This window comes from Molothrus aeneus, chromosome 10 (genome assembly GCF_037042795.1).
Source record: "Molothrus aeneus isolate 106 chromosome 10, BPBGC_Maene_1.0, whole genome shotgun sequence".
Taxonomy (NCBI): Eukaryota; Metazoa; Chordata; class Aves; order Passeriformes; family Icteridae; genus Molothrus; species Molothrus aeneus.
The window spans coordinates 5990909-6005100 of record NC_089655.1 but is presented as its reverse complement, the minus strand read 5'-3'; the positions used below and the strand labels follow the sequence as shown (position 1 = coordinate 6005100).

Sequence of the window (14192 nt, the reverse complement as noted above, 5' to 3'; positions counted from 1 at the left end):
AATTCTATGCACAAACTCTTTTCTTCTCCTGGAGTCCTCCTGGGGCTTTGTTCCCACTTATTTTCTCTGCTGCATTTTTTTTTTAATAAATGTCACTGCAATTAACCCTTGGAAATCTCTGAAAATTATTTCCTTTTATTTTTATTCTGACTTTTCTTATTCTATAGCAATATTTCTCCTCTTCTTCCACTTCTTGCATGTGCTACTGTACTCCCCCTTCTAGTTCCTGAATTGATCCCTTTAGGGTAAGAAAGTAAATTCATGTTTTTGTCTGTTTTGAAAATGCCAGGGAAATCTGGAAGCTGTCTCTGTCTCTTGGTAGTGGAAAGCTGAGTGCTGGGCTCTGGAGGGCAAGGCAGGGAGTCAAAGCAGGTGCAGCTGGGATTTGAAATGGGGCACAGAGTGATCCCTTTGGAGATGTCTCTATCCCACCACTCCTGCTTCCCCTTGGGTACAGGAGTGCTCAGGCTGCAGCAGTGATGCTGCCTGGGCAGAAATCTTTGCTTTGGTGACTTTTAGCTCTTAAAGAAGAGATATTTCTAAAGCAAAACTAAATTTGTGGTTTCTTTGATCTTGAAAGTAGGTAATAAGAAATTTGCATTCCTTTTCATTTTCCCTAGCCAGATTTATAAATCTCAATTCAGAAACCACAGTCCAAAATCCAAGCCCTCCTCCCCTCTCTGCAGAAGTGGTGCTGTTCACATGAGATCAAGTAGGCACAAAATCCTTGGTTTTTCAACCCCAATCTGTCTTGTTGTTACATCCTGGTTAATTTTGGGATGTTACCCACTTTCCATAAGGAAAGGTAGGATTGTCTCAGACATTATTTTCAGATGTGTTCCACCAGAGTAAGTTTTGGGACACCCTGTTTTGGCGTAATTGCTTCCTAGTGGTGAGGAAATGGTGTGGTGAAAATATGGGAATTCTGTCTCTTAATAATTTTGAGGCTGCGAATTGTTCAGAAGGAGTTTGAGGCCAAATTGATGAATTCTGGTCAACTCTGAGATGGTGCAATTGCAGAGCTTGAAGCCCAGGTTATCCTTCAAACCTTCACCTTCATTCCTTGTCATGCTCATCCCTCCATTCCTTCCCTCATGTTTCAAAGGTACAAAAAGAAGGCAGAACTTGTGCTCCTTCCCTGTCCATATCCAGGTAAAGCACAGCTGCTCTTGTATGTGGTTACCAGAACTCTGCCAGAGATTTTGGTCTCCTTGCCTCTGATCTGCACAGGGAAGTGTATTCCACTGGTTTGGGATTGGCACTGGGATTGGCAGAATTTGTGCTCCTTCCCTCTTCATATCCAGGTGAAGCACAGGTGCTCTTGCAGGTGGTTACCAGGACTCTGCCAAGGATTTGGATGTTCTGCACAGTGCAGTGTATCCCATTGGTTTGGGATTGGCACTGGGATTGGCACAACTTGTGCTCCTTCCCTATCCATATCCAGCAGCACAGCTGCTCTTGCAGGTGGTTACCAGGACTCTGCCAAAGATTTGGATGTTCTGCACAGTGAAGTGGATCCCACTGGTTTGGGATTGGCACTGGGGTGGAAATGGGAGTGGGTGATGTGCCCCCCATGCCTTACATAGCCCGAGTGAAACTCTGCCTGCTCTGATCTTTGTTCCCAGACCTCACTGGGGTTGAGAGCTTGTCCTCCTGCTGCCGGGAATGTTTGACTGGAGCCGAATGTGGGATTTTGTTAATGCTCCTATTTTTATTTTACTGGTGCTTTTGCATCGCTAATCAAACACAAGCCTCCTATTGTTCTCCCGGCTCCTTCCTCCCGGTCCGTGTTTATATTTAGTTATTTTAATAATAATCCGCGTGGTTTGTAATCCCGTAAGAAGCCGGGGCGGCGGCGAACTCCTTTTCTGCTTGCCGAACGCGCTCGGTTCCCGCGGCAGATGGCTGCTGTTGGATGCGGGGCTGCTCCCGGCAGCGGCGGGCACCGCGGCCGCGGAGATGCCCGGGCCCGGCGGCGCCGCTCGGGGGCTCTGCCGGCGGTGCCCGGAGCGGGCGGGGACTGCCGGCCGCGCTGCCGGTGCGCAGCCCCCGCCGGGCTCCATCCAGCCCCGTTTCCATCCATTCATGAATCCGTGACGTCAGCACGCTCGGTGCTTCTTTGCAGCAGGCTGCAGGATTGTGTGGGTGGAATTTCCTTTTATTTTGCAACACTTCCTTTTTATTTTTTTTTTTGCCCTTTTTTTTTGCCTTTTTTTTTTTTTTGCCTTCCATCTTTTTAAAACAAGAAAATGGAGCATCACATAGGAAATCTTCATCCTTGTGAGTATTTGAGGGGGAAGTGTGTTTCTGTGAGGGGTGTGTGTTTGTGTGTGGTGTTTCATGGTCAGCGCTCCCCTCTCGCCATTTATTTCGGAAGGACAGATGGATGTTGCATTTGTGATGGGAAAGGGCTGAATAAATGATGCTGAGAAAGGGAAGAGGAAACGTGAAACCTTAATTTATCCATCACTGCATATGAATCTGAGAGCTGGCCTGGCCTTTGCCTGTCGGTGTGCTGGACATTTTTCACTTGCAATTTTGCACGTTATCTTCTTGTGCCCCCCTTTTAAAGGGGAAGGGAATGGCAATGGAGAATGCCTGTATATTCCATTTATATCCAATGACTTAAGAATTACTAGATAGTGTAAAGAGGCAAATTGTAATTTTTGCTTTTCTGGGGAATTGTAATTTTTTTTCCTTGTGGGCTAATCAGACAATTCCTCTTGTGTGTTACAGTGTTAAATAATTTAATTTTATTTCTGAGATGAAGGAGGTGTGTTTTTCTTTCAGTCAGCTGGGTAGGAATTTGCTCCTGTATTATTGAAAATAGCAGTTTGAGCTGTCTCTGATGTGCTGAACACAATTTTCACCCCTCATTTTCCTAATAAACGAGGGAGCTGGGAGTACCTTTGCAGTTAACGATACTGTTCACTGGGGCAAGATTTGTCATATTCCTGCTCACCTGAATGGGCATGATGTCATGTTTTCTCCCAATGAAAAGAAGAGCTCCTCTTTATTTTTGTTTTGGGGGGTGGTTTAGGTGCTGCAGTAGCTTAATCATATCAAACCACATGTCTCCCTTAAGTAAATGAAAAATGGGATATTTTAAGTAGATCTGGAGAAAGATGACATCAGGCCCATGTGTTTGGATATACTGATTTTAGCAGTAGGCAATCTGTTCAGTAGAAGAAGATGAAGGAATGTGTTTGGATCAATAATTTTGAGGGAGAAAACATGAAAATGTTTGAAGGGAGAGAGATGCAGTCAGTCTGGCTGGAAATGTGGGCACTTTCCACAGTACCTGCTGTGTGGGTAGCCACAGACACCTTGGGATACCCTAGAATGGGGAGGGTAGAGTTGTCATGGGTTTAAAAGTTTTTGTCACTACCCTTTTTGTTGTGCTCCTGAATGAATGTATACGGGTTTTGTTTCTAGAGAGAGGCAGCCCTTTGAACTCTGTCTGTGACAGCCTTCCGCTGAGAAACACAAATCAATCCAGATTTTGATGTAGTGGGGGTTTTGTTTGTTTGTTTGTTTTGCTCTAACACCAGTTTTGTTTTCTGTCTTTGGGGCCTTCAGTCTGAGTCTTTGATCTGGAGCAGTCCTGTCATTCAGATTTGTCTTTGTCCCCTGCTGCCCGATAGTTAAATTTATAGCTAGCATTCATTTTGACCCTTGTGCCTGGAATTAGCAAGTAACTTCTAGCACAGAATAAATGGTAGGGACTCCCACTGTTCCCCAGCTATAGGTGAACTTGGGTTTAATCATGTTTGGGGGCTTTTTGGTTGCATTTTCAACCTCCCTTTTTCATCTCCTATTGTAAAGACTAGGTAAGTTGCTTATCTCCAGTGGATCAGAAAATTGAGTAATGGTTTATTTGAAAATCTCTCCCTAGGTAAGACCTTTCACAATTACAAGTTATTTAAACATGGGTCTGCTCTAAGCAGTGGCAGAATAAGAAAAGTTTTAAGTATTTCCTGTTTTCTCAGGATTTTTTTAATAGCAAATGTGAGATGGTGACTGATTAGGCTTGAGTTGTTCCTGCCTAGTACCTGTTCCAGGCTGTCTGTAGTTGAGATGTGGGTGGTGGATTTTCGAGGGTAGGACTTCTCAAAATGGCAGAGTTATAAAATAAAACTTTTTAAAAATAGATAAAAATAAATCTGGCATGGCTTGTGTGAACAGATTTTAAATCAGTGCTAGTTGCCCTTCAGCTCTGGTCCTTGGGGCCAGGGCAGGCAGGGGAAGGTGCATTGAGCCTTTTAGCCAAGCTCTGACCTGAGGTCTCAGTGGAGGAAGGCAGCAGGAGGTTCACTGCTTGTACAACTTCCAGTGAGTTCTCAGCCATAACTGAATCTAAATGAGTCAACTGAGGCAAGTGTTACCTCTGAAGCTCTCAGGAGTTTGGCACTTCACCAAGCTCTGTCCAGCTTATGGGACTTTGTCTTTTATCCCTCCTTGGCAAAAATACATCCCGTGCAGAGGCTTTTGTAGGCTCCTGTTTTGTGTCATTGGAGGAAATCTGTCTCATCTCTTGGGTAGTGGGGTATAAATGTTTCACCCAAAACACAGACTACTTAGGGCTGAATACCAAGTTGGCAGCTATGGCTGGGCCAGGAGCAGCAGCTCTGTGTGTAGTTACTCCCACCCCTGTAAATACTCAGTGTGTGCTTTGACCTTTGTGCTCTCTCCCTGCTACAACTTCAGCTGAGAAGTTGGTGGTTGGAGGGGGTTCAAAGGCTTTGGCAACAGTTGGGTGCAGGCCAGGAGGAAGAGCAGATTTGTCTGTGTAAAGTCTGTGATTTACAACCCTCTGGTGAAGTTGTGATTGTTGGTGCTGTTCCTTCTGGAGCTGTTGGTAACATAGCACCGAGGTGCTGGGAGGGAAGGAAGGAGAAAGTCCTGGCAGGGCTGAGAGGCTGGTGGGCTGGAGGAATGGAGGTCTCTGTGCAGACATTCTGTTCATTCCAGTGATGCTTGTCCTGTCCCCCATCTCTGTTACCTTCTGGAGGACACCCAAATCAGTAATGTGGCTGTACAGCTGTGACTCTCCTGCTGAAACACGGGAAGTCCAGCCTCACTGTCCTTCTGGGCCTGAGGAGATCCTCAGGTGTTGAGCCATCAGCTGCAGCCCAAGAGTGGTCCAGTTGGGGTGTGCTGAGTGCTGGTCTCTGCAGGGTTGGGTGGCAGGAGCTGTGCCAGGCCTCAGGAGCAGGCCCAGGTCAGTGTTGTTTGTGTGTTAGCAGCACACAGAGCTGTAGTGGAGCAGGCTCACACCTCTAACCCTGCACTGTCACTAATACAGGCTTACAAGAGGCTCCTGAGCAGGGCATTGTGCTGCCTCTGTCAAGGAGTAATCCTCTTTGTGTGTATGGTGCTTGCTAAATACAACTTAGTACTGCTGTCATTTCCCTTCCCAGATCTGCCAGCTGGATTTTGAGTGTCCTTCCCCTTCCCAGCAGGTACACCCAGGCATGGACCTGGTGTGGGGTGACAGGGGCCAGAGCACTGCCCCTACCCCAGGAATTGTTGTACTTTCATGGACAGCTGTTGAGTTTAGTCCTGGGTGTGAAGCACATAAGCTCTTAGTACTGAGAAGTTTCTGTGAGTAGCATTTACATGTTGAATGTGCTTTGCAAATGTTGAATAATTCATATCTACTATAAAAATAAAAACAAGCGTGGGAGTGAACGAGTTTACCTGAGACCAGTCTGACACCTCACGTGAATTAAAGTGAGACTTTGATTCATTCACTGGATTCCTGAAAGCAGCACTGTGATATTGATCTTCATCCTCAAAGATCTTTCAGACATTAATTAATTTTAATGCTACTCTTTGGAGGAAAATAGGGTGTTACAGTTCTGTAAGGGGGGGAAATTCCAAGATATTGTTTGTTGATAGGACTGGAACATTTAGTGCCTTAATATGGAAATGTGAGGCTGTAAGGCCTCTGTGAACTAAACTGGAAATTTTACTGGCGTTTGTTGTTGTAAAATATTTCAGTTTGAATCCTTAAATCTCTTGTTGTTGTACAGTAATAGTAATAACATATAGTAATTATATAGTAATATGACAACATGTAGCAATTATATAGTAATATAATAACATATGGATCGATAATAGCATGGGGATTGTCAATGAGGTAAAAGTACAGAACTGGGAAGGATGAAGAGAAGAGAACAGAGCCTGAAGCCTGTGACTGGGTTTGAAAAGTTGTTTCCTACTATGGAGACAGCTAGAAAGGTGAAAGAGAAGAGTGTAACTTAAGGTCATTTCTACGTTTTAGTCTGAGACAAATTTCAGTAGTAATTCCATAGTATAAAAGGCTGATCAGCATTTAGTCTGTCTTTATCCCAGCTGAATGTTTTCCAGTGTTTTTGATGGGCCTGTGGTGGAGAGTGTCAGTGGTGAGATGGTGTGTGGGGCTGCTGGTATTCCCTGTGTGCACGCAGCAGCCATGGGGAGGGGAACAAAGAGCAAATGGGTGACTTAGTTACCCTGATTTTTGTGAGGTACCTGCATGGTCCTTGCTGTGTTCCCCTGCTCCCCAGGGGCAGGTGGCTGTGGGTTCCCCTTTCTCCCCAAGCACCTGGGCTCAGAGCAGGGCTGCTCTCCAGCAGGAACGGGCAGTCCCTGGTCCCTGCAGCCAATACAAGAGTCATTATGCAACACCACTTATTTCCTATGGCATCAGATTATGCAATTTCTGAGCAGAAGAATGCAAAGCCCTGGAAGAACACAGTAGCATTTTAGCAGATCCAAAAATACCTTCTGCAGGGTAGAGGCAGCATTTCTGTGTGTAGTGCTGAAAATACGCCGTTACGTAAGGTGCTTATTTCCCAGCCGGCGCTGGCAGGGCTGCCAGGTGGAGCAGGACGTGCTCTCCCTGCCACCGAGAGGTCTCCCTGCACTCACAGGAGGCTGGATGGGCTCTTTGTGTCTCTTCCTCACCAAGAGGAATTTTTATTGCTTTTTTTTTTTTTATTCCTTTTGAAAAAATAAAAGAAGTGGATGTTTGATTTCTCTTTCCAAATCAAGCACAGCTTCACCACCCCCCACAAATTTGTGACCTTATGCTGAAGGAGGTTCTAGTGAAACATTTGTCGCACGTTGCTGGAGGTAGAAATTCATTCCTATGCTGAGAGCCAGGGCAGATGCACACATTGCATGTGGGGATAAGAGTCCCCAGTTCTTCAGTTCTTTTAAGGTGAAGTCTGCTTTGGAAATCTATTAAATATCTTTGGAGGAGACAGGAGCATGGTAGGAAGGGGGATCTGGTTGATACAGTCTGTTGGGATTTTGGCAGGAATACTTACCAGAGGCTCTTAAAGAGGCTAAACAGCTATTAAATAACCGAGACACCAGGCTGGCAGACAGATTACTGGTTAAATGATACGGAATAAGAGTAGGGATAAAAGGATGGTAATGTTAAAACATTTTTCTCTGCTTTGGAGATGGCTCTACTCATACTCTTCCCACCTTTTCTTCCCTTATCCAGATATTTTAGGAATATTCTGTTTAGGCTGTGAGACTTCACAAGGAAGGTGTTGAGGGTAATAACTATGGAGGCCACCTGCAGGGAGTAGTGGAAGCCTCCAGTGAACTTGGATGATAAAATATCAGTTCAATTTAGTGTTGATTAAGCACAATTCAGTCTTAATATCAATCTCAACAGCCAGAATTAGGCTCTGACATAGCTTTTTCTGCTCAGTAATGAGATCTTAGGTAGTAAGAGACCCATGGAAGTTAGCTCAGCATCCTGAGGAGCCAAAATGACCATTGTGCCTTTGTGCATTTCTGTGGCATTCTGTCCTTTTTGGGAATCCTGGCTGTGGTCTGACTTCCTCAACTACCCAGAGAAGCTGCCCCTTTCCTGGAAATGTTCAAGGCCGGGTTGGGGTGGGGCTTGGAACAACCTGGGTTAGTGGACGGTGTCCCTGCCCATGAATTTTAAGGTTTTTATAGCTTTTTTCAACTCAAACTATTCTGTGATTCTATGTTCTATAACTTTAAGGTGATACAGGAGAAATGGGAAAGAGGTGATCAAAGACTCAGAGCAAGTTTCATAGGGAGAGTGAGAAGGTCAAGTGAGAATTGTTAGACTTGAGAAAGAATGTTGGAGTTGGAGGATGGGATAATTTTTAAAATCACAGCTGGAATTAGAGATAATATGTTCAGGTGCCACTGAAGCAGTGAACAACTGGCTGTTCCAAGAAATGAAGGAATTAAAGGCATGCAAAGTGAAGAAGGGCTGGTGTTACCTTCTACAACACAGAGTTAAGCTACAAAACTCCTTGCCACAGCCCAGTGTTTGCTGAGGTGTTCTGGTTAAGAAATTCCTTGGCCCATTTGCCCAGACAGGCCCAGTGCTTTGTGTGCAGAGGCACAGCCCCAGCCCAGTGTGCTGTGAGCAGGGCAGCTGGTGGCACTGCTGGGGGCAGCTCTGCCTGCCTGCACACCCTTCCCCTGGCTCTGCAGCAGGAAAGGGGCATGGATGGACCTCCTGAGCTTCTGTGGCTTCATCCCATTGCTGCAGCCCAGGTGCCACTTCTTTCTCCTCAGGCAGGCCTGCTTGGGGTGTGCAAGGTGCGAAGCAAACCTGCAGCTGGCCCGGCACAGAGCAGGAGTTCAGCCATTAGGGTGTTTCTTGGCTGGTACATGCTGCTATTTTTGTCATTGTCAGAAAGGGTTCAGGCCACTGAGCTGGACAGGGTTCTCTTTCTCACTGGTACAGCCACAGAAAAAAGGATAGCACAACTAAAATCGCTTTTCAAAAAATGATATATCTCTGTTTTCAGATAGATGGAATATATTGAAAAGCTAAATTAAATTATCACAAAGTCAGGGTTTTTTTGTGATAACAGAGACTACACACAACATAGTTACATGTCTGTGGTCTCACGTGCTTAATGCCCATGGTTATCTTAATATTCTATTAATGTTTTAAAATGATGATGATTATTATAGTTGTGAGCTCTAAGCAGTTGCTACTGCATCACTCAGGTGAGGATTATGGTGTCTGCCGAAGAAAGTTGTCTTATGTTAACATGGCATCCAAATATTTATTGGAGAGAGGAAGCAACAGTATGTGCTCAAGTCAGGATTCTGCAGGAGGTGCAGAAGTACTGTAGTGTTTATCTGACAACCTGAAGGAGCAGTGTAAAGCACAAAAAAGCCAATGTGACAAGTCTTAACTTTCCCAGGTAAACATGCTGTTGGTTGTAAGGAAATGTTTATATGCATAAACATAAACAGAGCTATTGTAGCAACAGGAAGTCTCAGCTGGGTCAGATGAAGAATTTTCACTTGTTTTATCAGCCATTGATGATGTTTTGGCTATGTAATTGTACTATTTAAAGATAAGGCTGGGTTGTGGCTGGGCATTCATGTGGGAGTAAGAAGGGAAGAAATGTTCTTCCTTGAAGGAGCAGTGTCTTGAGAAGGAGATTGATGGCTTAAAAACACCCAGGCTTTTGCATGGGCTACTCCATAGTTGGCTTAAAGCTTTGCCTATAGCCTGGGCTGGGTTATACCAAGTTAATGTGGGCATGCTTCATAGTGGGATTTCTTTTTTTACAACCTAACAAAACAGATAATGCAACTTATAAAAATGTAATGTAATTAATTAATGTAATAATGTAACTTTAAAAAAAAATCAACCCTCCTGAAAACAAAGAGTTTGCCTTTTGGTGATATGTAACTCATTCTCTATTGATAAATCTGCTTCTACTTTTTGTTTTCAAAGCAACCATGCAAAACACAAACCTATATTCCAAGTAAGGTAAAACATGTGTCAGAAGAGGAGTATCTAATCCATTCATGTAATATTTTCTTCATCAGGAGACCAGGAAAGAAAGTCTGTTGAAATCCTGTATAGTAAAACCACCCCCAAAGGTCAGAAGTGACAACAAAAGCTCTGGGACTTGCCAATTCAGCAACTCTCAGTTGTTCCTGTGCTGGAGTTGTACAGCAATGGGAGAGGACTGTGCTTCAATGTGTTGTGAAAATTCCCTGTAGAATCTGAGAGAGAGTCACAAGAGGCAGGAGAACATGATGTCTGTGCCTTATAGATATGCTTTTTGTGGTTTTGTTAGATTTTGGAACATTTTTAAAGCTTTGTCACAAGCCACTAGTTGAGATGACACACGCATAAATTCCAATTGTGTTATCAGTGAGGAGATGTGCAGTTACCTTGTTGTGCCCACTGCAGCCAGCAGGAAATCACACTGGGTACCAGGAAGAAGCAAGGGAACTGCAGGGCTTGGCTGTAAGTAATGATCTGGGCAGGAATCTCCTCTGTCTGTGGTAGTTCCATGTCCCAGCTGGATAATTTCTGCCAGCAGCTCTGCTTCAGCCCTAAACATGGGTCAGACAATTGCTTTTATTCCCTTTGCATGTTGGAAGTGCAAGCAGAGATTATGCTTCACTGGCTAAGAAAGAAATAGCATTCAAGGAAGCAAACGTAGTGTTACTGGAGACTTGGGCTGTCACGAGGCTGAATGGTGGCCTCTGAGCTTACACCACCTTTCCAGCACACTGACTTGTTGTTTGGTTTGGTTTGTGTGCTGTCTGGAATGCTGTGTCTGATTTGCCACTCAATTTTTAGCATAGGTCTTTAAAGGAGAAACTTTAGAGGAGGAGCTTCAGTAATGGTTCACACAAGGCATTGGCTTAACTCAGCTGCAAACCTGACCATTGTGTTGACACTCTTGGGAATACTGAACTTGCATAGGCAGCCACGTGCCTTGGTGGCTCTGGGGGAGTGTGAGGACGCTTCCTGGATGGCTCTTTCCTGGGACAGGCACAATATCAGGCAAAGTGAGAGGGTGCCTTGGTAGCTCATTCACCCACTTGGTGATTCAGGTAAACTCTCACTTATCTGTAGTTTCAGACTGAATTTTGGGCTGTCTGACATGTTGAGGAGCAGCCTCACTCTTTTGAGAAGAGGTGCATTTCATGCTCCTCTTGTCTGAGGGTGGTGGGATTTTGCCTGGAAAAAATACTTTTGATAGAAATGGAGTCATTTATGAGAAGTTGTGATTGTACAAAATTACATTGAGCCTTGAATCTCCTTCCAGACAGAAAAGAAATTTGTTAGTGCAGAGTGCATGAACTCATCAAAACAGTTCAAATCCGAGGGTCTGCCTTCAAGTCAGTGTGTGCAACAGCACTTTGTGAAATCTCAATCTCTTAAATATGCACAGTCCTCCCACACATGGAGCTTCCAGCTTTTGACTGGGAGGCTGCTGCAGCAGGAGCATCACTCGGATGGAAATAGCACAGCCTTGGCCAGGCCTTTCCCTAGGAAAGCTCATGATGCACATGCAGATCATAGACATGGGATCCCAGGCTGCTTTGTGTTGGAAGGGACTTGAAAAACTATCCAGTCCCACCCCCTGCCATGGGCAGGGACACCTTCCACAATCCCAGGTTGCTCCAAGCCTTGTCCAGCCTGGCCTTGGACACTGCCTGTACCAGGGCCTCCCTGCCCCCACAGAGAACAATTTCTTCCTAATATCTAAACTAAACCTGCCCTCCTTCAGCTGAAGGCCATTCCACCCTGTCCTGGCTCTACATGCCCTTATGAGTACATCCTGAATGGCAGTTTGGATATAATGAAACCTAAAACTTTTAAGAAAATGTTTTTATTTGCCTTTTCTTTTATTGGGAAGAGGTCAACATGAAAAATCTCAGCCTTTTGGTACTATGACTAAAAGAATAACATAAACTATGACAATAGAACTTGGGAAATGCTCTTCTTCTCTTGTTTCAAGAGATGGTGAGATCTAAACCAGCCTAATTTCATTGGATTAAATCATATTTTGCTAAAGCAAGAGATTGCACATTGCAGAATTTACTGCAATAGAAGAGAATTAAAAAAATTAATTTCCCCCAACAAGTCAGCACTGATGTGGTGTGGCAGAAACCACTTTCTCCCCTTCCCAGGGTTTCTGCACCACTTTGCTTCAAGTTGGCTTGAGAGGAAGTTGTTTTAAAAGGAGTGCTGCTGTCTCATGCTCTCCAAACAATGAGTTTGCTACACCTCTGAAAATTAGGCTACTTATGTAAGGGCCTAAATAAGGCTGTATCATGCTAGTTTGGAATAATTCCATAACTTTTATATGCCTTCTCTCCCCATGAAGCACATAAAGGGGCATGTAAAGTGGCAGGACACTGTGCCTGAAGGCTTTTTTTATTTGAAACATCTCAGTGTTGGGGAAAGCAATTTGATCTGGGGAAACAGACGTGATATCCCTGAATCTGGGGCTTTGTTCTTGGCTGAGCTGTGTAGTGAAAAGCTCTTCATTCCCTGTAAAACCTTCACAATCAAACATTCCAGAGGCAGAGAACTGTAAAAATGTAAAAGCAAAACCTTACACTGTAGTAGTGTACTCTTGAGAGTCGCATAATAGGAAAGTTATTTTATCCTCCAAGTCTGATTTAATCCTTAATGCACTTCCCAAGGCTTAAATTTGAGACACGTTGGGACACTGTTACCTCAAATTCTAGCCTTTACATTGGAGTTTCATGCAGGATACCTGGCTGATGTTTTATTTGCATTGCTTAATATTCTATGTTACAAAAAGCAGATTTCTCTGTAGGTGCAGTGGTCACATTTTGCTCTTGTTTAAACAATCACTTATCACTCCCTGACTTTAGGTGATGAGCTGGGGCTGTGCCCAGGAACACTGAGTTGGGCCTGGCCTGGTGTTTTTCTGAAATTCTGTTCAGGTCTGAAGCATCTTCTTATCTCTGACAAAGTCTGTGATAATAGAACAACTGCTGCTAGTAGTAATTGTACTCTGAGGTCACACTGCAGCTTCCCACGCTGCTGAATTGTCATTGTAGTGCTGGTCACCAGCAGGTCAGGAATAACCAACTCTCCAGCTTCCCATATGGGTCTGATTCAGCTCCTCTACTGGTTTGGGCTGTGCTGCAACCTCTGCCTCACTTGCTGTTTTGCTTTCTTTTAAAGAACAAAGTTTACAACCTAAATAAAGCTTTTATGCAAGCCCCATGTGGTCAGGCAGGATACAGGAAGGTAATCCAGGTTCCTGGCTGTTCCTGTTTGCTGCTGGAGAGGGGCTGAAGCCCAGGGTTTTTCATCCTGTGGGCTGAAGGGCTTATCTCTCCTCTCTGCAGTGACCTCATCCTGAGGAGTCATGGCACTGAGCTGTTCCCTTGCCATTGGCTGTGTCCTACCTGGCCACCTCTTTCTTCCTTCCAATGGCTGTTTGCAGAGCCTGGAAATTTGCACCCACTGTAACTGATCTTACTTTTTAACAAAGTACTTTCTGTTAAGGCCATTTTTTTTACCCCACTCTCAGCTTCTCATGGAATTTAAAACTGGACTTTGTTCCGTGTTGCAAGCTGAATTCACTTAATTGTTGTGGCCCAGTGTTAGAGCCTCCTGCTCCAGAAGGGACTATCCCAGAACTGTTTTTGTGGTGGGCAGCTCTGGCAGCATGACCCCCAGCCATCAGCCTGGCTCTGTGGGAAGGTGGCACCACCATGGGTTGTGGAAAAAAGACCTCAGTGGAGCATGGAGCAAGAGACGGAGGCACTTCTTAAAAGGGATCCCAGCTCTTGTTTTATGTGCACCCTCCCAGAAGCTCCTGCAGGGGAGAAGTGGAGAGCAGTGCTGGGAGAACAGCAAGGAGGGTCTGCTGTTCTGTGAAACTCAAAGTTTTACTTGCTCATGAGGATGGCTTGGATGTGGTTAGAGAATTGAACATATCTTGCCACAATGGGCATGGAGGGTCAGTCAAAGGTCCAGGATGGTAATAACTAGGTGGGGCTCTGAGGGAGCAGCCACAAACCATCCCTTGGTGGAATCAAGGTACCTGTATCACCGGGCTTTATTTCTCTAACACCTTGTGTTGAGGGTTTGCAGAGGGATCCTGAGCTTGTGGGCTGTGCCAGGCCCAGGAACAGTGGTGGGACTCAAACCACAGCTGAGCTGGGGCCAGCTTCAGTCTGGGAATGCTATGGGAACTCTCTGCAAAGAATCTTTCACGATTTTGACCTTTTGGCTCTTGTTTAAAATTGTGGTGTTTGTTTCCTGGGCAATTCCTGCAGTATGTTACCGAGAGTATTGCCTGAGTGGAGTTTCTGTTGGAACCATTTATTTGTTTCTTTTAGGGCAGTAATTATTTACCAAGTATCAGCGGCTGTCTGGAAAGTCTAGTTAA

The 14192-nt window shown here is 44.8% G+C and overlaps 1 protein-coding gene across 2 annotated transcripts in view; it reads left to right on the top strand.

Moving 5' to 3' along the window:
* Positions 1-14192, top strand: part of MAP3K13 (mitogen-activated protein kinase kinase kinase 13) — a 69437-nt gene that overhangs the window by 32605 nt on the left and 22640 nt on the right. The window contains exon 1 of one of the 2 annotated variants that reach the window (XM_066556248.1): positions 2211-2280. The exons of the other annotated variant lie outside the window; for it this stretch is intronic. The gene's annotated coding sequence lies outside the window, so the exon portion shown is untranslated. Of the gene's footprint in view, positions 1-2210; positions 2281-14192 lie in introns of those variants that run through there. 2 annotated transcript variants of the gene reach the window in all.